Source organism: Cupressus sempervirens, chromosome 9 (assembly GCF_028749045.1).
Source record: "Cupressus sempervirens isolate cs-2001-9-10 chromosome 9, ASM2874904v1, whole genome shotgun sequence".
NCBI classification, from domain to species: domain Eukaryota; kingdom Viridiplantae; phylum Streptophyta; class Pinopsida; order Cupressales; family Cupressaceae; genus Cupressus; species Cupressus sempervirens.
Window position 1 is genome coordinate 807,836,706 of NC_143126.1, and position 24,554 is coordinate 807,861,259.

A 24,554-nucleotide genomic window follows, 5' to 3' on the forward strand; every position below is an offset into this window, starting at 1 on the left:
GCTATCATGTTTTTAGAGATTGAACTATGTCCTAGAAGTCTACTCTGATAGATGGGAAAGAGGAATTATTACATTCTGACAAATTCTGGAGAGGTTTTTATACAAATAAACTTTAAATGTGATTTTTTTGGGGGTTTTAGATGCATGCCATTTGAATACAGATGCATGATTTTTTTGGGGGGCTTGGATGTTGTGTGCAAAGAAATGTAAGAAATATACAAAATTAAATCATTGGATTATGATGCTTCATCATTAATCAAGACAAATATAAAATGCCAATTGATAGTATTGGCTACTTGTTTTTAGATCACAGTTTTTGTATGGGAAAGCCTATGTATCATCATTTAAGGTTCATTTCTATGTGGATTCCTATCCATGTCCTAGTCCTTATTCATGTTTAAGAGGTTATTTTGCGCACATCTCCACCTTTGTAATAACTATGAAAATTGGGAAGAAATTTGGAAAGGTTGAGAGGATTTTTCCTATCACTTTTTCTAAGCTTTTTGACCCCTTACATTGTCATATATCTGGTCTACTAATAAGTGGGCATTGAACAATAGCTCTGCTGATGAAATATGTACAACAAATCTCTTACATTGTCATTCATCTAATCTACTAATAAGTGGACACTGAGCACTAGCTATGCTAATGAAATATGTTCAGAAAAAACTAGGTATATGAGCTCAATAATTTCTAAACTTTGGGATAGATCTACCATTAAGGACTGGTTTGAATAACTTATTAATTTGAAAACCTTTGGATATTTGATTCTAGAAATACAAGGTTTTTGTGTGAGTTAGATAATGATTAAGCAATAAATAGAAGAATGATATAGTGTAGCACCAGTGATAGTCTGTACTCATTAGTTTGCATCAATTTAAATTACTTATTAATTTGAAAACTGTTGGATATTTGATTCTAGAAATACAAGGTTTGTGTGTGCATTAGAGAATGATTAAGCAATCAATAGATGAATGATTTAGTGTAGCACTAGTGACAGTATGTACTCATTAGTTTGCATCAATTTCAAATTACATAAATTATTTCAATACTTGGAGGTACTAGAAACAGTGAAAGGGACATGTGTGTTAACTATTAGTAAGTCTTTTTTTTGCAATAACAGTTTGTTGATGAGATTTGAATGGGAATGTTATTGATTTCCCATCCTCAGCAGTTTGGCTTAAAACTTAGAAAATAGAAAAATGTCTATAGTTGAGAGCTATCTTTGTGACAATTCAGAAATGTCATTTTTCCTTTTTCTGGGCCATGGATGAGCTTGGATGTGCACCCTGTGGTGGGCCTCCTGGGCACATCTAGGTGGCATCTACCTCCACCTCCACCTTCCAATTTATCTAACTTTGCATCATACTTCCAGGGAGTGCATCGATAAGTTATTATCAACATAAATGCCTAATGAGCAATATCGAAAGCCAAATTATGATTATCTGGACAAAATCATTGTGTTTCCAAATAGGTTTAGCAGGAGAGGGGTGTTGGGATGCCCCTTTCTTCTTACTTATTTTCTTTTTTAACAACTAAGAAAGAACCTTGAAGATAGATGTTTGATGTTGTACAACCAACATACAAGATCCTTTTACTACTACCTTCAAGCTGGGTAGGTCACACTAGAAATTAATGAGTTCTCATCATGAAGTGGTTGTAGTTGATGTTCAAGATAGAAATACAACTAGTGTTGAAGCAGAAGAATGGCTAAAATTTGAAAAGTATTTGGTGTCTGATGATGAGGATGAGGAGGAGAATGGACATAATCCTACCTCCACCTCCATTACACATTAATACAAGTGTCGTTGAAGTAGAATGACTTGATATTGAAAAGAATATTATGTTTGATGATGAGGATGGACATAATCCCTCTCTACTTGCACCTCCATCTCCACTGCAAACTATAAGTCTTGCTAAATCAGCTGTAGTTGGTGACATAAATTTGAGTTTCTATTCTACAGTTTGTATAAATATTTCAATACATTGATGATATGTCAATATCCATTGCACTTATCTATACACATACCCAAATACTATCACTAATACAGTCAGATCCAAAGGACTTCCCATCTAATATCATTTTTGTATTAGAGGTTGGGTTGATATTAATCAAGCATCCACCATAATACATTATAATATTGCAAAAAGCTCAAGTATTCGCTTTTAAATAAGAAAGAATTGTCAAGTGGATTGGCAAGGGGATTTAAATTCTAAAAATAGTACATAATGTAGTAAAAAATGGGAAACAAAAATCTCTTCAATTAACATCCCAAGCAATAGAATAAATTTACTTCATTTCCCTTAAAATTGTCCAAACCTGGGCAATTGGCTCCACTTGCTCTACTAATTTGCCAAATCGAACCGAGCAAAATATGTGACATCATTCCCAAAACTAGTAGCCATATGGTTACTTCTACCTGGCTCCATCATGTCTGCCTCGATGCCATTGTTTACCAAGGCACCATGCTCAACAACCAAAAAATCATGGGCTTGAACCCTCAAAAAAGTGTAAGGGGGCTGAAAGGTAGTTGCAAGACAATATATATCCCCTAAATCATTTCACAGTGCATATGTACACTTGGAAATGTCTTCTTAAACAACCAACTCCAATGTCCTTTCTTTTTCTTCTTTAGGCTCTACATTTTCACTGTGTTGAGCATGCTCTTGATCCTATGGCACATTCCTAGTTTGTGATCTGGAATCCGCATATTCTCCATACAAATATGATGTGAAATCCCAAAAAGCCATAACGAGAGCCATGCCCTTTAACCCTGTTGGTGTTTGAAAAAGTGTTACCCATTTCCAATTACCCTGATGAGAACAAAACATATCTAGGGGTAGCTAACTCCCATTATCAACATATCCATTCAGACACCAGGCCAACTATAAGGCTGTACTCCTTCTACACTTCAGGCTCTGCAAAACCTAGGTGGATGAACCTCTTTAGATCTGACTATGTGACCAGTGCAATAACCATATTCAGGATCTATAAAAGCAGATGAAACCCCTAATCCTTCTATGCTTAACCAGGAGATCACAAGCATGAAATAGCTAAGGACATGACTCATGAAATTGGAAAGCTAAGTGCAGGTTATACTTTGAATACCTTTCAACAATAAAATGAAAATGATTTAATAGATTGATATCAGCAAGACCCAAGTATAAGCAATAGAACTTAATGATCCTATCTCTGACCAGTGCCTTATCTGTTGGGCAATTAAATGAATCATAACCATACATCTCCTGGAAACCTCAAACGTATCTCTACATTAAGATCCCTAATCTATCTTTCACCTTGTGAATAGACATCTGCTACAGAATGAATCTCATACTCATAAAATCCTATCATGAAATCTGCAAACCCTATGACAAATATCAAGCAATTACATGGTTCTTTGTTCCATAAGAAAGACATTTTAACCACATACATTTCAAAATTTAATACAACCTAATTCATGCTCTTTGATCACAAATTAGAAGAAATAATAGAGCCATAATCAGGAGACAAGATTCAAACTGAACTTCAAACTTTTGCTGCACTTTATTTGTTTTCCTTGAAATCAAATACATGAAATGTACAGAAAATAACTCATAGATCACCTAACAAAAAAGAACTATCTGCATAAAACTTAAAATGCTATTCAATACAAGAAGAAATGTTGAAGAATGGTTTCTCAGTGCAAAAACTGGAACCATTACAAATGAAGAAAGAAAGAAAGATATAGCAAGAAATGAATTCCCGGATCTGATATGCAATTGCCAGGTGTCCACTTGAAATCCAATCCTCTGTAACTGAAAAACCTCTTTCTTCTTTCATCCCTTCTGATCTAATTTTGTTTCATCATTAATCTGTAACAAACTTGCAAAATATCCTTGCCTAATGATGAAAACCCTTTACTTGCCAAAATATCTGATTGCCCCATGAAAAAGCCAGTGAAAATGAGTTTTTACCGAGTAAATCAAAAAAAATTTGACCCTAACTGTATTTCCATTGCCTTCTACTGATATCCAGGTCATTATCTTGACAAAAAAACAAATACGAACTTCCTGGTATGAATATGGTTGCACTTTACGTACCTGATAGAAAACCTCATGTAGCTCAAACTGACTGATACCTGTGCAAAACCCGACTCCAGAAACGAAAAGTTCATCTCTCCCGATTTCGGCGATATATAACATCGCCTATTTTGCCTCCAGGAAACCCCCGAAAAAATTATTTTGAAAATGACTCCTCTGACTGAAAGTTATGTCTGCCATTTGATTTTTTATAAAATTTGAAAAATTCTAAAGTATAAACTTTAGAAAATGTCCCATTTGATTTTAAAACTTGATGTGGGCATTTTTAACAAAAAATAATAATAAAATATTATTATTTTTAACTCTACAAATTTTCCTGACCCTTTGAATCTGTGGTCAACCTTGGTTTGACCGGTGCCACGTGTCACTTATTGATTGGTCTGCCTAATTTGCACCATTCACCACGTGTCATCTTCTCGCTAACTCGCTATGTTAATTGTCGTGCATCTTCCACTTGGCGAGTAAGCAAGGACCGCTAGAAGTGCCACATGGCGCGATCTAGCACATCTCAAAAACTTGCTCTAACCATCACATCTCTTGGACCCGCTGCCACGTGTCATCACTGCATCGATCCTCGCCATTTCACCATGGTTATAAAGCGAGCAACTTCCCTCGGCGACATAGCGACAGCTGCAGGATTGTCCACGTGTCAGCATCTGGGCGATTCTTGTTTTCTAGCGCCATGTCATCGCATAAGATTTTTCATTTAAAATTATTTCAACACCTCCCCATGGCTGGCATCATCAAAGTCGGGTCCCACCTGGAAAGCCTGCGGTTCCAAAGCCCTTGTCTTCACAGACGTTTCACATTGTGTGAAGAATTGCATTTAAAAATTAAAGAAAATCACCACATATACAATGTGGGATATACTACTGGAGCACTTCTCTTGCGCTTTCCTCTGTATTGCGTAGAGTCTTTGCTTATGGATGAGAAGCTTCTTGGTTGGCAAGGGTATCCTTCTTATTAATCTACAAGGAGAGCTCTCTTATATTAGGTTGAGTGTGGTGTATTTCTCTGTAATCGGCATGGGTTTGTGATTTGTTGTTGCTTTGAGCCAGCGTGGGCAACATCTTCAATGTTTGAACCTGCTTTTGATTTAATCGGCTTCATTGCTCTCTCTTCATGCTGCGGGTTCTTCACAAGGTGGAGCAAGTCCTTTCCACAGGGTGCATCTATATCACACTCTATAAGAGAGGGTGGAGCTCTGCTTCTTCAACGTGCTTTGTTCCAACTTCCAACTTACATGAACCGCCTCCTCTGTTCCTTGAGTGAGGCTCCTGCAAGGCGTCTTTATCTTCTACTGGAGCTTCCTTTGTTCCTCATGCATGGGCATCCTCCAACAAGGCATGGAGTCTTCCTCTAACAACGTGGGTGGCCTCTTTTAAAATGTCCAATGATAGGGCTAGCAGTCGGAAATCCCATCACCATGTCCACAAACTTCTTGCACCACGACAATTTTTTTTGCTACAACAAATTTGACATGGTTCAGACTGCTCTTTGAGTTGTAAATGTAACCAATGTAGTCTTCCATCATATGTTGCGTTATGTCAATGTTAAGTGGCATGACTACGTGACAATGTGTAGTTCGGTCCCATTTATTCAGAGCTTAGCATGATGGGCACAGTGCAAGTGTGTCTGGCCTGCCAAAAGTTTCTCAGACTCTTGATTTTGCCGAAAGAATCCGCTACAACTGGACGTCTTACACTTGTCTCTACACACCTTGATTCTAGTTTGGACGTCATTGATCCTCACCCTAACTAGATTTTTCCTTTCACCATCAATTGTGCATATGCCAAGTTAACCTATTACCATCTCTTGACCGATTAGTCAACCATAGAAATCTCGAAGTGCTTTTGGAAGGTCGAAATGGAATAGTGTAACAAATAGTTGAATCCCATTAAGGAAGAGGGCATTGATAAAATCATCATAATACTCAACACCAGCCTGGTTGATTTTGAGACCAGGATATGGAGAATCTATGAGTATTTAGCCCAAATGATGCCATTACCTTGATATCTTTTGGGTATTTGTGATACTGATCATCAGCTATGCCTCTGTTGCTTCTGTTGGCTTTAGACTGGCTTCCATGCCAAGGGACGGTTTCTTCATATGTTTTCATGGCCCCTTTAATGATGCTTCTACCTTTAGTGTTGGCATGGCTTTGCTATGGCATGAATTTCCTTCAATTAATGCTAGCCTGGTCATCAATTGCATTTACCAGTTATTCAATGACGTTGATCCAATGTGTTTGCAAGTTTAAACTTCTTCATATTGATGCTCATGGCAGTCATGCCAAATCACTTAATGCTGATAAAGCTATGGACCCTTGCCAGTGTAGTCATGGGTTTTGTACCGCAGCTGATCTATTGTTTCCATAGGTCAAGACTATATGTGTTGATGTTGTTCTTCATGCTAGGGCCCTGTTTGTTTTCATGATAATCATATCCTTTCACAATGCTTCAAGCCATGAAGTCTTGCACATTAGCTCTTTGTTCTGCATACTATCACCTTGTCGAATCTCATCTCATGACAAATTCAGGGTCAAAAGATATTCGCTGACAAAGTTGACCACTTAAAAAAATCTGCAGAAAACATGTCAGAAAGCAACAAACTAGGCTCGGAATTGGCCTTGGAAACTGGATAGACGGATACTTGGGAAGACGAAAATTGGGGTACTGATTCTCTGTCATAAGAACATTATGGATCTGGGATTTGGGTTTATGATGAATCATGAGGCACGAATGGCGATCAGTCAAAGTGGGCTACTCAAAATTTTGCAACTAGGAACACTGACAGAAAACATTTTTTGCGAACGGAAAGGACTTGGAAAAGTGTGCAAATGGATTCGTCATGACTTGCAAACTGACACACCTGGAGTATTTTTGGAGGAAAACACAGTGGTATAATCCATTTGATCTCACCAATCACGGATTAGGAGTTATAACACCATGAACAGGGGCACCAAACAATCTGCAAATGCTGAGACCATTCAAAAGATACAAGTTGCATTTGGAATCGCGTTCGAAAACATATCAAACGGATTCGTCAAGACTTAAAAATTTAAACATAGGAAGTCTCTGACGTCTACCATGCAACGCAACAAAAAATTTAGCATTTTAGTCAATTGGGTCAAAGTTATAGCACGTCAAACAGGGCTTCCCAAAAATGTGTGCAAAGTGCAAAAGCATGAAAATAGTAACTGACCAACTTCGAGGGATTCAAAACCTATTCAAACGGACTCAAAAAAGCTTGAAATCTAAAACATAGGTTCTTGGGTATGGACACTAGATAATCTCAAAGTGGAAAGTCACAAAACCTTTCTGGGTGTGAGATATTCAGATGCAAACACAGCCTCCTGTCGCTGTTTGACACTTAGGTAAAAAAGCAAGATTGATACTAGCTCAAAACAGAACTTTGCCAAATGACTCAGAAAGTCAATCTAACTTTACGAAATGCTTAGGCATGCTGAATGGAAGGTGCCAGAAGTGATAAACACCTTAGGGGTCTCAACTGGACAACCGAGTACAACCAAGCACATGCATTTTAAAAGTGTTTAAGGGCTTGATTTTTCAATGGTGCTCAAAAATCAAGAGGGCAATTATGAGCGCCAACAGTGGCTCTGTCTAGGGATGCATGTCCCTTGTGGGCATGGCAAGGATTCAGATATCTGGAGGAAGCAGACCATTCCGGAAAACTTCAAAACTCTTCTCGAACAGCTTATTGAAAGCAAGGAAACAACTACAACTACAAAGACTATGTACACACGATGGCCCCGGGCCACCGAACTTCAGCAAAATTGTTTACCTCTGTCATAAACATGATTCTCATCTGAACTTTCATGAGGTAAACTAAATTTTCTTCTCCTATTAGTTTCACCAATCATATTATCATCGTATAACAAATCACTTGGAAAAACAAAATCAGCACTCTTACTTCCATAATGCATATAAAAACTTGCTTCATTCTCTTGCTCACTATGAAAGTTCTGATCAGCATGCTTGAACATATCAAACTATAATTGAAAACCTTCTCTAACAAATGACTCGTGCATGCTATCAATTTCGAATGTGAATGCATCATATTCAACTTGGGGAAAAGGATCACCCATACCTTGAAAATATGTTTCCTTATGCATAACCGGATGATATTCAAATGAACATTCTGACTTGTACTCACATATATCATCAATGTCAAAATCTGAAGCTAATCCACAACCTTCAAATGGTTCTTCATAACCAGCGAAAAGATTAGTCTTTACATCATAGAGTTCATCATAAAAATCATAACAAGGTATAGGTAGATTTTCAATAACTGTCTCATCAAACACCTTGTCATTTACCTCCTCAGATGCAACATAATCATTAGTTTCACTATCAAACGCGGAAGAAGAACATTCTGATCTCTCACAGCAGTAAGACAAAGTATCATCATTAAACTTATTCTCTGCTAAATCTAAAACTTCCATGTGTTCTTCAAAAAGAGGATTGATAACTCCATGCAAAGCACCTTTGTAGACATTAGGACAAGTAATGTGCTGATCAACATCAAGCTCCTCACCATATAACGGATTAGTGAAAACTTTAAAACCATTTCCAACATCACTATCATGGATGCTTTCAGCATATGAAGAAGAAAAATCAGAATTATATGAAGACTCAACATCAACTCTGTCAACGAAGCATGTAGAATATAGATCAAAGTTACTTTCATTGTCTCCATATAGGTGATTCAAATGTCTTGCAAGAAAATCATCATTTATCTTACCAATAGGTGTTGATGCATTAATCTTAGGACCAATCACGTACTGATCATCACTACACTCATCCTCAAGACACTCTTCTACACAATTAGGTAATACGTCTCTATGGATAACCTCTTTGTCTTCATATTGTGTAGACACATTTTCTTCATAACTTTCAATCTCAAACTGGTTTACACAATTCTGATATGGAAACTCACTTTCAGATTTAGAAATAGTATTCGTACCTTTACTAGCAAGAGAACACTCACTTCCATCATTGCTCTCTTCTTCCCAATCAGCATCTGATTCACATGAAGACGGACACACACTAGCACTATCCTCTTCTTGACTTGCGTGATATCTCTCATCATTAGCTTCATATGACACCTCTTGATAATATATTGGATCGGCAATTTCATTATCACTTGAAAGACGACTCTCAGCTTTATCATACTCACATTGATATGATTGTCTTTCAACTTTAGATTTAATAACATTCTCAACATGATGCAATCTCTCAATGAGATAATTCATTTCTTGCCTATCCTGTTGGTCAAGAGAATGCATCTCTACCGCTGAAACATTATCATCATATGAGCTTAGTTCTTCTGACTGTGACTGAGATACATATGATTTACATTCTTTATATTGTGTCATCTTGCCATGACATGTCGGATCAGCAATTTCACCTTTATCACTTGATAGATCACTTCTGGTTTCTTCCTCCTCATACTGAGATGAATACCTTTCCTCTTCCTGATTCATTATGTTTTCAACATAATGCAAATTATCAAAGGGAAAATGAATGGCCGGATTTATACCTTGCATGGATGACTCATCAAGTGAATCAAAACTATCATTCGCTGTTGTAATACCATAAACATGTGTATTCACTTCAGCATGAATGGAATCATTTCTTTTTTCCCACAGAGAAATTTCATGTTCACATGTTTTTATTTCTGAGGCTTCAACAAAACTATTTACAACAGCAGGAGTGCTTATTTGTTGATTTGAAATCAAACACTCCTTATGACATTGACTTGTGCTTTGCACCTCATATTTCCATCCAATATTTCTAGAGAAGTGACTCCGGGTTAAGCCATATTTTATGTTATTCTCAATCTCTATAGCTGTCATGAATGCCTGATGCAAAGTCTTGGGTTCTTTATCTCTCAATAGATAGTTCATCTTCCTATCAAATGCACCGAGATAAACCACTAAACAAATTTGATCATCCGGCTTGTAACTTTTAGGAAATTCACTCAAAATCTTTGCAAATCTGATATTAAATTCAAGAACTAACTCACCATTCCTGATTTCAATTTTCAAAAACTTATCAAAATAATCAGAGATGCTTACTCTTTCCCCGAACTGCATCATGAAGGCTGCCAGTAATTCATCCCAGGATGAAATTGAACGTGCTGGTAAAAATGAAAACCAGTCCCTAGCATCATCCTCTAAAGTCTGAACAAACAACTTCATCTGAACGTCTTCATGGGCAATTTCAAAATCACCAACCAAGTCACTAAACAAATGAACATGATGACTGGCTGAATTTTCATGGTTTCCACCAAACTTAGGCAAATACTTTCTGACGTTACAAGGCATAGTATTCGGGAAACCATGAATACCATTAAAATTCAATGGCATATACCTCCTAGTAGAAATAGATCTAAAACTTTCACTAACAGGCCGCATATTAGATGAGATGAAACTCGACATTCTTCAAATTCAAGACTCATTCATCATTAAATACTTTCAGAATTCATAACTTGCAACAGATCTTCATGACCCTCTACCAGATGAACGCTTCAAATACACTTCACAACTTCAAAACAACAATTGAAACTCATTCTAATGAAGTGCATAAAACTTATCAAATCATTCTCCTCTTCTTAGTGCTAAAACTTCACTTGATGGAGAACACATATGTGGAACTCACTTTCATTGAAAAGAAATCATATGAAAGCATAAAATACCTCAAGTGTTGCTGCATGAAACCACTGATCTGCTGATTGGCCTAGTGCTAGTCTAAATTCTTTACACCACTGATCAAACCTTACACAGTCGCCATCTCCTTGAGGAGAATTAAATGACATCGCTGTTGTGATTCATCTTTATCATTACAAATTCTTATAACATAAAATCAAACAACACTTCAAAACTTACTAGTCAGAAACTTAAAATAGATCTCTCTTCTTGCTTGCAAATTCACCTAACTTTTCGATCTGCTTGATTTCACTGAAAACTCTAGAAAATAATTTACACATCACCGATCTTCAATAGTTCAGAGATCCTTTAGATAGAGTCGCCACTCACTATTGTGAGAAAGATTTTAAACATGATTCATAACACTACAGATCTGAACTGACAATTCAACTTGAAATTTTTGAAAGTCACCAAACACCTTGAAGAGAGACAAACTTTTGATCACAATTCTGACTCTGAAATTACAACAGCACTTTGAAAACAAGATCCCGTTGAATTGATTGAAAATAAAACTTGAGGAGAGCACAATCTGAACTCAACCAATAAGTCACTGTTGCAAGTGGATAAAACATACTGGGGTGCACGATTTGGAGTAAGAAAACTCGAAAGAACATCAGAGAACTTACTGCTGAAAATTTTTAATGCACTTCTCCTACTGTATTGAATCTCTTCTTTTTAAATTCTCAAGGTTTGTCTTGAATCTGATTCAATACAGTCCCCAGCAGAGTCGCCATCTTGTTGGTGGCTGAAAAAGTGTTACCCATTTCCAATTACCCTGATGAGAACAAAACATATCTAGGGGCAGCTAACTCCCATTATCAACATATCCATTCAGACACCAGGCCAACTATAAGGTTGTACTCTTTCTACACTTTAGGCTCTGCAAAACCTAGGCGGGTGAACCTCTTTAGATCTGACTATGTGACCAGTGCAATAACCATATTCAGGATCTATAAAAGCAGATGAAACCCCTAATCCTTCTATGCTTAACCAGGAGATCACAAGCATGAAATAGCTAAGGACATGACTCATGAAATTGGAAAGCTAAGTGCGGGTTATACTTTGAATACCTTTCAACAATAAAATGAAAATGATTTAATAGATTGATATCAGCAAGACCCAAGTATAAGCAATAGAACTTAATGATCCTATCTCTGACCAGTGCCTTATCTGTTGGGCAATTAAATGAATCATAACCATACATCTCCTGGAAACCTCAAACATATCTCTACATTAAGATCCCTGATCTATCTTTCACCTTGTGAATAGACATCTGCTACAAAATGAATCTCATACTCATAAAATCCTATCATGAAATCTGCAAACCCTGTGACAAATATCAAGCAATTACATGGTTCTTTTTTCCATAAGAAAGACATTTTAACCACATACATTTGAAAATGTAATGCAACCTAATTCATGCTCTTTGATCACAAATTAGAAGAAATAAAAGAGTCATAATCAGGAGACAAGATTCAAACTGAACTTCAAACTTTTGTTGCACTTTATTTGTTTTCCTTGAAATCAAATACATGAAGTGTACAGAAAATAACTCATAGATCACCTAACAAAAAAGAACTATTTGCATAAAACTTAAAATGCTATTCAATACAAGAAGAAATGTTGAAGAATGGTTTCTCCGTGCAAAAACTGGAACCATTACAAATGAAGAAAGAAAGAAAGATATAGCAAGAAATGAATTCTCGGATCTGATATGCAATTACCAGGTGTCCACTTGAAATCCAATCCTCTGTAACTGAAAAACCTCTTTCTTCTTTCATCCCTTCTGATCTAATTTTGTTTCATCATTAATCTATAACAAACTTGCAAAATATCCTTGCCTAATGATGAAAACCCTTTACTTGCCAAAATATCTGATTGCCCCATGAAAAAGCTAGTGAAAATGAGTTTTTACTGAGTAAATCAGAACAAATTTGACCCTAACTGCATTTCCATTGCCTTCTACTGATATCCAGGTCATTATCTTGACAAAAAACAAATCTGAACTTCCTGGTATGAATATGGTTGCACTTTAGGTACCTGATAGAAAACCTCATGTAGCTCAAACTGACTGATACCTGTGCAAAACCCGACTCCAGAAACGAAAATCTCATCTTCTCCCGATTCCGACGATATATAACATCGCCTATTTTGCCTCCAGAAAACCCCCAAAAAAATCATTTTGAAAATGACTCCTCTGACTGAAAGTTATGTCTGCCATTTGATTTTTTATAAAATTTGAAAAATTCTAAAGTATAAACTTTAGAAAATGTCCCATTTGATTTTAAAACTTGATGTGGGCATTTTTAACAAAAAATAATAATAAAATATTATTATTTTTAACTCTACAAATTTTCCTGACCCTTTGAATCCGTGGTCAACCTTGGTTTGACCGGTGCCACGTGTCACTTGTTGATTGGTCTGCCTGATTTGCACCATCCGCCACGTGTCATCTTCTCGCTAACTCGCTATGTTAATTGTTGTGCATCTTTCGCTTGGCGAGTAAGCGAGGACCACTAGATGTGCCACATGGCGCGATCTAGTGCATCTCGAAAACTTGCTCTGACCATCACATCTCTTGGACCCGCTGCCACGTGTCATCACTGCATCGATCCTCGCCATTTCACCATGGTTATCAAGCGAGCAACTTCCCTCGGCGACATAGCGACAGTCGCAAGATTGTCCACATGTCAACATCTGGGCGATTCTTGTTTTCTAGCGCCATGTCATCGCATAAGATTTTTCATTTAAAATTATGTCAACACCTCCCCATGGCTGGCATCATCAAAGTCGGGTCCCACCTGGCAAGCCTGCGGTTCCAAAGCCCTTGTCTTCACAGACATTCCACATTGTGTGAAGAATTGCATTTAAAAATTAAAGAAAATCACCACATATACAATGTGGGATATACTACTAGAGCACTTCTCTTGCGCTTTCCTCTGTATTGCGTAGAGTCTTTGCTTATGGATGAGAAGCTTCTTGGTTGGAAAGGGTATCCTTCTTATTAATCTACAAGGAGAGCTCTCTTATATTAGGTTGAGTGTGGTGTATTTCTCTGTAATCGGCATGGGTTTGTGATTTGTTGTTGCTTTGAGCCAGCGTGGGCAACATCTTCAAGTTTGAACCTGCTTTTGATTTAATAGGCTTCATTGCTCTCTCTTCATGCTGTGGGTTCTTCACAAGGTGGAGCAAGTCCTTTCCACAGGGTGCATCTATATCACACTCTATAAGAGAGGGTGGAGCTCTGCTTCTTCAACGTGCTCTGTTCCACCTTCCAACTTACATGAACCGCCTCCTCTGTTCCTTGAGTGAGGCTCTTGCAAGGCGTCTTTATCTTCTACTGGAGCTTCCTTTGTTCCTCATGCATGGGCATCCTCCAACAAGGCATGGAGTCTTCCTCTAACAACGTGGGTGGCCTCTTTTAAAATGTCCAATGATAGGGCTAGCAGTCGGAAATCCCATCACCATGTCCACAAACTTCTTGCACCACGACAATTTTTTTTGCTGCAACAAATTTGACATGGTTCAGACTGCTCTTTGAGTTGTAAATGTAACCAATGTAGTCTTACATCATATGTTGCGTTATGTCAATGTTAAGTGGCATGACTACGTGACAATGTGTAGTTCGGTCCCATTTATTCAGAGCTTAGCATGATGGGCACAGTGCAAGTGTGTCTGGCCTGCCAAAAGTTTCTCAGACTCTTGATTTTGCTGAAAGAATCCGCTACAACTGGACATCTTACACTTGTCTCTACACACCTTGATTCTGGTTTGGACGTCATTGATCCTCACCCTAACTAGATTTTTCCTTTCACCATCAATTGTGCATATGCCAAGTTAACCTATTACCATCTCTTGACCGATTAGTCCACCGTAGAAATCTTGAAGTGCTTTTGGAAGGTTGAAATGGAATAGTGTAACAAATAGTTGAATCCCATTAAGGAAGAGGGCATTGATAAAATCATCATAATACTCAACACCAGCCTGGTTGATTTTGAGACCAGGATATGGAGAATCTATGAGTATTTAGCCCAAATGATGCCATTACCTTGATATCTTCTGGGTATTTGTGATACTGATCATCAGTTATGCCTCCGTTGCTTCTGTTGGCTTTAGACTGGCTTCCATGCCAAGGGACGATTTCTTCATATGTTTTCATGGCCCCTTTAATGATGCTTCTGTCTTTAGTGCTGGCATGGCTTTGCTATGGCATGAATTTCCTTCAATTAATGCTAGCCTGGTCATCATTGGCATTTACCAGTGATTCAATGACGTTGATCCAATGTGTTTGCAAGTTTAAACTTCTTCATATTGATGCTCATGGCAGTCATGCCAAATCACTTAATGTTGATAAAGCTATGGACCCTTGCCAGTGTAGTCATGGGTTTTGTACCGCAGCTGATCTATTGTTTCCATAGGTCAAGACTATATGTGTTGATGTTGTTCTTCATGCTAGGACCCTGTTTGTTTTCATGATAATTGTATCCTTTCACAATGCTTCAAGCCATGAAGTCTTGCACATTAGCTCTTTGTTCTGCATACTATCACCTTGTCGAATCTCGTCTCATGAAAAATTCAAGGTCAAAAGATATTCGCTGAAAAAGTTGACCACTTAAAAACATCTGCAGAAAACATGTCAGAAAGCAACAAACGAGGCTCAGAATTGGCCTTGGAAACTGGATAGACGGATACTTGGGAAGACGAAAATTGGGGTACTGATTCTCTGTCATGAGAACATTATGGATCTGGGATTTGGGCTTATGATGAATCATGAGGCACGAATGGCGATCAGTCAAAGTGGGCTACTCAAAATTTTGCAACTAGGAACACTGACAGAAAACATTTTTTGCGAATGGAAAGGACTTGGAAAAGTGTGCAAATGGATTCGTCATGACTTGCAAACTGACACACCTGGAGTATTTTTTCGAAGGACAACACAGTGATATAATCCATTCGATCTCACCAATCATGGATTAGGAGTTATAACGCCACGAACAGGGGCACCAAACAATCTGCAAATGCTAAGACCATTCAAAAGATACAAGTTGCATTTGGAATCGCGTTCGAAAACATATCAAACGGATTCGTCAAGACTTAAAAATTTAAACATAGGAAGTCTTTGACGTCTACCATGCAACGCAACAACAAATTTAGCATTTTAGTCAATTGGGTCAAAGTCATAGCACGTCAAACAGGGCTTCCCAGAAATGTGTGCAAAGTGCAAAAGCATGAAAATAGTAACTAACCAACTTCGAGGGATTCAAAACCTATTCAAACGGACTCAAAACAACTCGAAATCTGAAACATAGGTTCTTGGGTATGGACACTAGATAATCTCAAAGTGGAAAGTCACAAAACCTTTCTGGGTGTGAGATATTTAGATGCAAACACAGCCTCCTGTCGTTGTTTGACACTTAGGTAAAAAAGCAAGATTGATACTAGCTCAAAACAAAACTTTGCCAAATGACTCAGAAAGTCAATCTAACTTTACGAAATGCTTAGGCATGCTGAATGGAAGGTGCCAGAAGCATTAAACACCTTAGGGGTCTCAACTGGACAACCGGGTACAACCAAGCACATGCATTTTAATAGTGTTTAAGGGCTTGATTTTTTAATGGTGCTCAAAAATCAGGAGGGCAATTATGAGCGCCAACAAACCCCCTGAATTTCTCATTGTAAAACACCACTGCAAGCCACTCATTGTATATAGTTGGTAGATGTTGGTCCCTACGAGCAATCTTCTGGGAAAATACCAAAACCCAATATCTTCCTCCCACCCAATCTATAGGCTCCAATCCATTATCGAGATAATCATCCAGAGCACAAAGCATACACCAATAGCCTCTACTCACATAGCTCGCTCCTTCTGCCCTATCACTCCTCTTTGCATTTGTATTTTTCGCCCTTAATCATGTAATAACCCCAACAGTTTATAACTTCTTCCAACACCAAAAATCTTTATACTTCAGTTGTTTGACATTTCATCAAACACTTTGCAAGCAAGGGTCCTTTGACTGATATAACTTTTTAGATTGTTGCAATGATTCTTGTTTGGATTTTCCTTAAAGAGAATGCTTACAAAAGACTCCAAATTGTCTAAACAATGACCTAACATAAATATGCAACTAATTTCTACAATAGTGAATGCATATATGAGTTCTAATCATGAAAATGATCACCTACAGCCAACTGGTATTTTAACAAACAGTTGGTATGCAAGCTAACTGGCTGATAAAAAATGATATATTAATGCTCAAAGACAACTATTAATGACCAGCAATTGTATCTCCTTAATTGAGAATGAGTATCCAATACAATATTCATACTAAGTTAGCCAAGACTCTTGGCATTTACAAAGATATCAAAATATGATGATTGTTGGTAAAGTAATATGCACCTACAACTGCCAATGAAAACTAATCCAACACTAAATATCTAACTTCAATACTCCCCTACAGCAGTATGCTAATCACATGCATGATTAAATACAACAAAAGCCATGGATTGTTGATACCATTGTGAGGAATGTAAAAATGAATGATGTATCTATTAATGAATGATAGGTCTGATACAAAATGACAATTACAACATCACTCTATAGTGAAAGGTAACTATGAAAATACACATCAGACCTGACATATGACGTCGCCTTAGAGAATAGATGTATTGCAATACCACTGAACAAAAAATAACCTCCTCAAGTGCCCAAGTCGTGCCTCTCTAGCTGCCGCCCCTGATTGTAGATGGCTGTAATAATTTTCTTTGCTTTTTCGAATTTGCTTTTTCGGATTGCTTTTTTTTGGATTGCTTTTCCGGACCTGCTTTTTCGGCCTGCTTTTTTGGTTATGCTTTTTGGCCTGCTTTTTTCGAACTGCTTTTTTGGCCTACTTTTTTTGAACTGCTTTTTCGGCCTATTTTTTCGAACTGCTTTTTCGGCCTGCTTTTTCGAACTACTTTTTCGACCTGCTTTTTGTACTCAAATATTTTTTCTCAATGTAGCACAAACAGAAGACTGAAGTATCTTCCTCCTAACTGCAATAATTCAAGTGATATTTCACACCCTCAAAATCATGTACCAATTGAGAGTTTTCGTTCTCAATGGCCACAAATATTTTTTCTCAATGTAGCACAAATAGAAGATTGAAGTATCTTCCTCCCAGCTACAATAATTCAAGTTCAAAATTGCCTACCATTTGAGAGTTTTCGTTCTCAATGGTCAGTTGTGACTATTGCAGAAACCCTTGGCTCCACAATGCACATCAACAAACATCAACATCAACAACAACAAATCTGGATGATTAGAATGAAGCTCAGGGTGCCTATTTATTCTTTTTCCTCCACTTTCTCCAGAAGCTTCTAGAACATTATTTTATTTTATCTATTAAGTGACTTTATAAAATATTTTATAATTCAAGTCACTTTATTAAATTAATTAAATATAAAGTTACCTTTTAATATTTATTTATTTGATAACTTTATAAATAATTAACTTAATACCATTTATTTATTTAATTAAAATAATTAATTAGTCATCCTCATAAAATATTCATTATTTTGGACAACCTAATTAATTAAATTAATTAAATCAAATTGCCTCCAAAATGGGGACATGACAGTCCGCCCTTCCTGAAATTGCTTGTCCCCAAGCAATGGCTGAACAATAAACCAATCAATCCGCCTGGATCCCAAATGTAGTCATGAACTATACTACTGTCAATTAACACAACCTCCTGCAATATCCTCTGCAATATAAAGAAGAGGAATCCATAATCAAACTGACAATTACAACTCAACCAAACTCCAAAATCACAACTACCACAGTCAGAAACCCACGAGACACAATTTCTTAGAACATTAGAACCCAAGTAAAGCGGACAAATCAAACTGCCAACACAGTAAATACCATCAACACATCCCACTGGCCTATACGGAATGTACAATCCAACTCTGCAACAATGGTGAATGCTCCTGAATGAAACTATACCAAGTATGAAGAATCCACACACTGAACAACTCTTGCAGTCAACACAACTCTGCAGATCACTGGCCACTGTCTCATAGCCATAACTCCCATGTACTGCTGATGGTGAAAAGACATCACAAGATAAACAGCAAGAAATGGAACCCAAACCAAATTTTCCTACCATCAACTCTTCAGCACAAAGATCAAATGCTAACTGATGCACATACCTTGCAGCATAATGCTGATAAAAACAACCAACCTCAATCAACAGCTCACCATGAACAAGTGATACAACCCACTGTGACTGATCACCAGCTAAGTCAGCAGATGTCATAGCCAAAGGAGTAGAATCAATAACAAAAATTGCTAAAGCATCACTCCCAAACTCCTGCTCTAAGTCATGTATTATCAAGCTATCAACCGCAAAACCTATCGCCATGTCATGCTCATCACAACTCTCATCTCGAGGTGTCAAACCGTCCCATAACTGATGACAAGCACTAGGAACCAAAATACATCTCTGTATCATCATCTCATCAACATGGTCATCAAAGGTAAATTGATGAGCATACCTCATGCCGATAGAATGCGCCAATCTTAGTTAGTGGCTCAGACTGCAATCCCGATGAAACTAACTGCAATCAATCACTAACCAAGTTGGAACTGACTACTACCTCCGAAGACATCACCAAGGGAGTAGTATTACTAGTAGGAACCATGCCAACTATTGGCACCAACATCACACATGATCTTTGATACAACATCTCTAGTCTTCGTGCCATCAGTACTAGAGGCCACCACCATGTCAGGCATACAACAATCTGCTGCAACACCCAACTCAACTGAACCTGACTCTAGTGGGAATGAATCTGATATGCCAATGTTAGTATCAAGGATGGATGCATCCCCATCTCCACTGTCTCTGATAATTTTGACCATGGACATCCTCGGATTACCAGACACCACAGCTTGTGACTGTACAGAATCTGGTAAAGACTGCAATCCCTCTAACTCCATGGTCACCTTAGCCAAATGAAATTGTGGCTCCTCGAAAGCCAACTATGTACTCTCAAGAATCTCAAAATTCACCTCGAGCTGCTGAGTAAGCTCACTCACCTCATCTTCCTTGGCCAATAATGCATCGTATGTTGTACTTCCCCACTCCATAAGATAATCTCTGTCAGCTACCAGCTGCATATAATTCTGTCTCAGAATCCGAATAGCCTCCCATAAAGAGTGGATCTCTGTCAAGAAAAAATAATTGCCTCCCTGCTCATCACTAGTAGGAGAACCCCATCCATAAACTGCTAACAACTGACGAGCAACATCGAAATGTTGGCAAGCAATAGCAATGTCTCACTCACTAACTCTCAACTGACTAGACACATGATGGCACTGGCTAGACTGTCTCCTACAAACCTCCTCTGACACACTGTCTAAAGGAGTATCCTCAAAGTTACTGGTCTCTAGAGTATTACCATCCATATCCTGTGAATCAACTCCAAAGCTCATATCAACATATGGAGTATCAAAAACTGTAGCATCGCTATCTAACTCCTCTGTACCAAAAGAAATTACCAAGGAAACTAAGTCTTCAAAATTGCCCACTGCATCCTCCTGGATGTCATCAATGCCAATATGATCCTAGGACTCATCTATACACACTGCCAAATATGAAAGATCATCAACACATTCCAGCAAGAATGGTCGACTGGATATATGAACAATGCCCAACACCAGTGAATAAAAACTAATACCAACATCGTACAAGCTGTTGGCACAAGAAAAAACAACACCGTGCAATCTACTAATCAAATCCATGATAGCACCCAAACAATCACTGCTACCAAAAAGTGTTAAAGATCTCCAATCAACTGAATCCCAAATGCCAATATAAGAATCTCGATTCCATATCCATAAACTAGAATCAGTTGGTAACTCAAGAAAACTCCTCACCTGAGTAATATGACCAATACCAACTAACTCCACATACCTGTCTGACATTGTCCCTGTATCCTAGATGTGAATGCAAGATGAACTTGCAACATTATCAATGACCTCATATGATCCACCTGCCACAGAAAACTGAGTATCAGGAGTGCAAGATGAAACTAAGATCAGCTCCATGCCATGCTTATCCCCATGTCTCTCCCAGTCCTGTAATGCCAATGGAATATTCACCAAAGAAGCTCAAGTGTCCTCAAGCTCACGAGAGAGCCTATCAACTTCCTCCTCCTTCCTCCCGAAGGCATCTGAATAGTCTCTGACAAGGCTAGGAAGATGGTCACAATCTGATAGAAGATGTAAATAACTCAACTTCATCATTCCCATTCCTTCCCTACTCACCTGTAAGTCAACACAAGAAGACTTTTCCTGAACTCCCTTATGTCTACCCTGTAATTGAATCATCCAGATTTGATCCTCTATCATATGTCGCATCTTGTCATGATGAGATAATGAAGTTAGAATATTGTCTTCGCTCACCTTGAGCTGGTTGGACAAATCATGTGAAGTACTACCAACCTCAACCTCATATGACGAAGCATCTAATTGTGCCTGGTACTCTCTCTCAACAAAGTCATGAATGCTCAATGTCTGCTCATCTCTACCAGGTATCTCACCATCATGCACAACAACATTCTCATAATCATCATTTGAACCCACTACATTGTAGTCACTGCCTATTGGAACTAAACCATCCTGAGTACCTGTGACATCAACCTCTGACGACCTATATACAATTGTCTCAACTTGAGTATCAAGTTGACCGTTACTATTAATCTGTGTAATATCCATTCCCACTACCTTCTGAAGTATTGTGTGCCCAACATATTCCTCCAAGCTAGTCTGATTTTTGTCCTCCCTAGATTTGGCTATATGCTGGTCACCAACTGCTGCAAACTCCTTGTAGAGGTTTCTAGATACCTCACTTGTAGAGACCTCTTGTTCCTCTTTGTCTTTGTTCTGTGACGTAGTCCTCTTAAACATGGAAACCATCAATTCATTCATCATTTTCTGACTTTCATCCAACCTTTTCAAATTTTGTTTAAGCTTCTTCATATCCTTGTCCCACTACTTCTAGGTACTTGAAGTAAACATGATTAACTAACTGATTCAATGTCCAATCTACCCAACAGGATGGCAGGTTAATAGCTCTGATACCACTGTAATAACCCCAATAGGTTATAACTTATTCCAACACCAAAAATCTTTATACTTCAATTGTTTGACATTTCGTCAAACACTTTGCAAGCAAGGGTCCTTTGACTGATATAACTTTTCAGATTGCTACTGTGATTCTTGTTTGGATTTGCCTCAAAGAGAATGCTTACAAAAGACTCCAAATTGTCTAAACAATGACCTAACATAAATATGCAACTAATTTTGGCAATAGTGAATGCATATATGAGTTCTAATCATGAAAATGATCACCTACAGCCAACTGGTATTTTAACAAACAGTTGGTATGTAATCTAACTGGTTGATAAAAAATGATATATTAACGCTCAAAGACAACTATTAATGACCAGCAATTGTATCTCCTTAATTGAGAATGAGTATCCAATACAATATTCATACTAAGTTAGCCAAGACTCTTGGCATTTACAAAGATATCAAAATATGATGATTGCTGGTAAAGTAATATGCACCTATAGCTACCAATGAAAACTAATGCAACACTAAATATCTAACTTCAATACTCCCGTACAGTAGTACGCTAATCTCATGCATGATTAAATACAACTAAAGCCATGGATTGTTGATACCATTGTGAGGAATGTAAAAATGAATGATGTATCTATTAATGAATGATAGGTCTAATACGAAATGACAATTACAATAGCACTCTATAGTGAAAGGCAACTATGAAAATACACATCAGACTTGGCATATGAAGTCACCTTAGAGAATAGATGTATTGCAATACCACTGAACAAAAAATAACCTCCTCAAGTGCCCAAGTCGTGCCTCTCTAGCTACCGCCCCTGATTGTAGATGGCTGTAATAATTTTCTTTGCTTTTTCGAATTTGCTTTTTCAGATTGCTTTTTTTTTCGGATTGCTTTTTTGAACCTGCTTTTTCAGCCTACTTTTTCGGTTCTGCTTTTTCAGCCTGCTTGTTTCGGACTGCTTTTTCGACCTACTTTTTTCAAACTGCTTTTTCGACCTATTTTTTCGAATTTCTTTTTCGACCTGCTATTTCAAACTACTTTTTCGGCCTGCTTTTTGTACTCAAATATTTTTTCTCAATGTAGCACAAATAGAAGACTGAAGTATCTTCCTCCTAGCTGCAATAATTCAAGTGATATTTCACACCCTCAAAATCGCATACCAATTGAGAATTTTCGTTCTCCATGGCCACAAATATTTTTTCTCAATGTAGCACAAATAGAAGACTAAAGTATCTTCCTCCCAGCTGCAATAATTCAAGTGATATTTCACACCCTCAAAATTGCATACCAATTGAGAGTTTTCGTTCTCAATGGCCAATTGTGACTATTGCAGAAACCCTAGGCTCCACAATGCACACCAACAAACATCAACATCAACAACAACAAATCTGGATGATTAGAATGAAGCCCGTGGTGCCTATTTATTCTTTTTCCTCCACTTTCTCCAGAAGCTTCTAGAACATTATTTTATTTTATCTATTAAGTGACTTTATAAAATATTTTATAATTCAAGTCACTTTATTAAATTAATTAAATATAAAGTTACCTTTTAATATTTATTTATTTGATAACTTTATAAATAATTAACTTAATACCATTTATTTATTTATTTAAAATAATTAATTAGTCATCCTCATAAAATATTCATTATTTTGGACAACCTAATTAATTAAATTAATTAAATCAAACTGCCTCCAAAATGGGGACATGACAGCTCAACCCATGAATGAATGGATTTATTTTTAACCTGCGAATGAGAAGCTTTTTCTTTTTTTGTTAATAACATTGAGTTGGTCAAAATTAAACTTGGGGAAACATAGGTTGGTCAAAATTTTGGCCAAATCGGCCATAGAATTTTTATTTTTGACCAACATGGGAATGAAAAGGAAAAAAAATAAAGGAATTATAGCTTTGGTCAAAAAATTTGGTAGAAAAACAAGTCCAAATGTACTAGTGTGTACACTCACATTGAATCAAATACATATCGATATTCAGATCATACTCTTTTTGGTCTACTATTGTGCTTGTGCTTGAGCTCTTTGATCTTGGGTGAATTTTTCCCTAAGGAAAATTCTTACAAACTTTAATGTTTTCCAAGTGAACTAGTGTTGGCTGAGTGACAAAATAATATAGATACTGAGTGATAGCAAACAATATTAAAACAAAGATTTGACGAATCTGAGATGACTAATTTGATTTCTTAAATTATGTGAAGTGTGTGGAAGATAACTATGATGAACTGGTGGAAAAAAAATCCAAATAAACCATTTTGAGGAGAATTCGAGGAAGATTGTAGAGGAAGTTTCTAGAGGAACCAAAATGGAAAAGTTGGTAGATTCATTGAACCCTGCCTAACCCTAAAATGGATGATGGTGGTTAAGTAGCAAAAGATCTAACTTCTCTATTTATAGAGATGGTTAGTCAAAAGCAAAGGTTTTCATGTGCGAGAGCCCTAAGGATGACAAAGAGTCTAGGGTATTGCTTCAACTAGTGGCAAAATAGAAGAGACTGCAGTTGGCATACAAAGCAAGAAGGCTTGAGGGGATGAATGCTTGAAGGGTGAACAAGATATCAAAGTTGAAGAGTTTGAATGCCAAACATAATGGAGA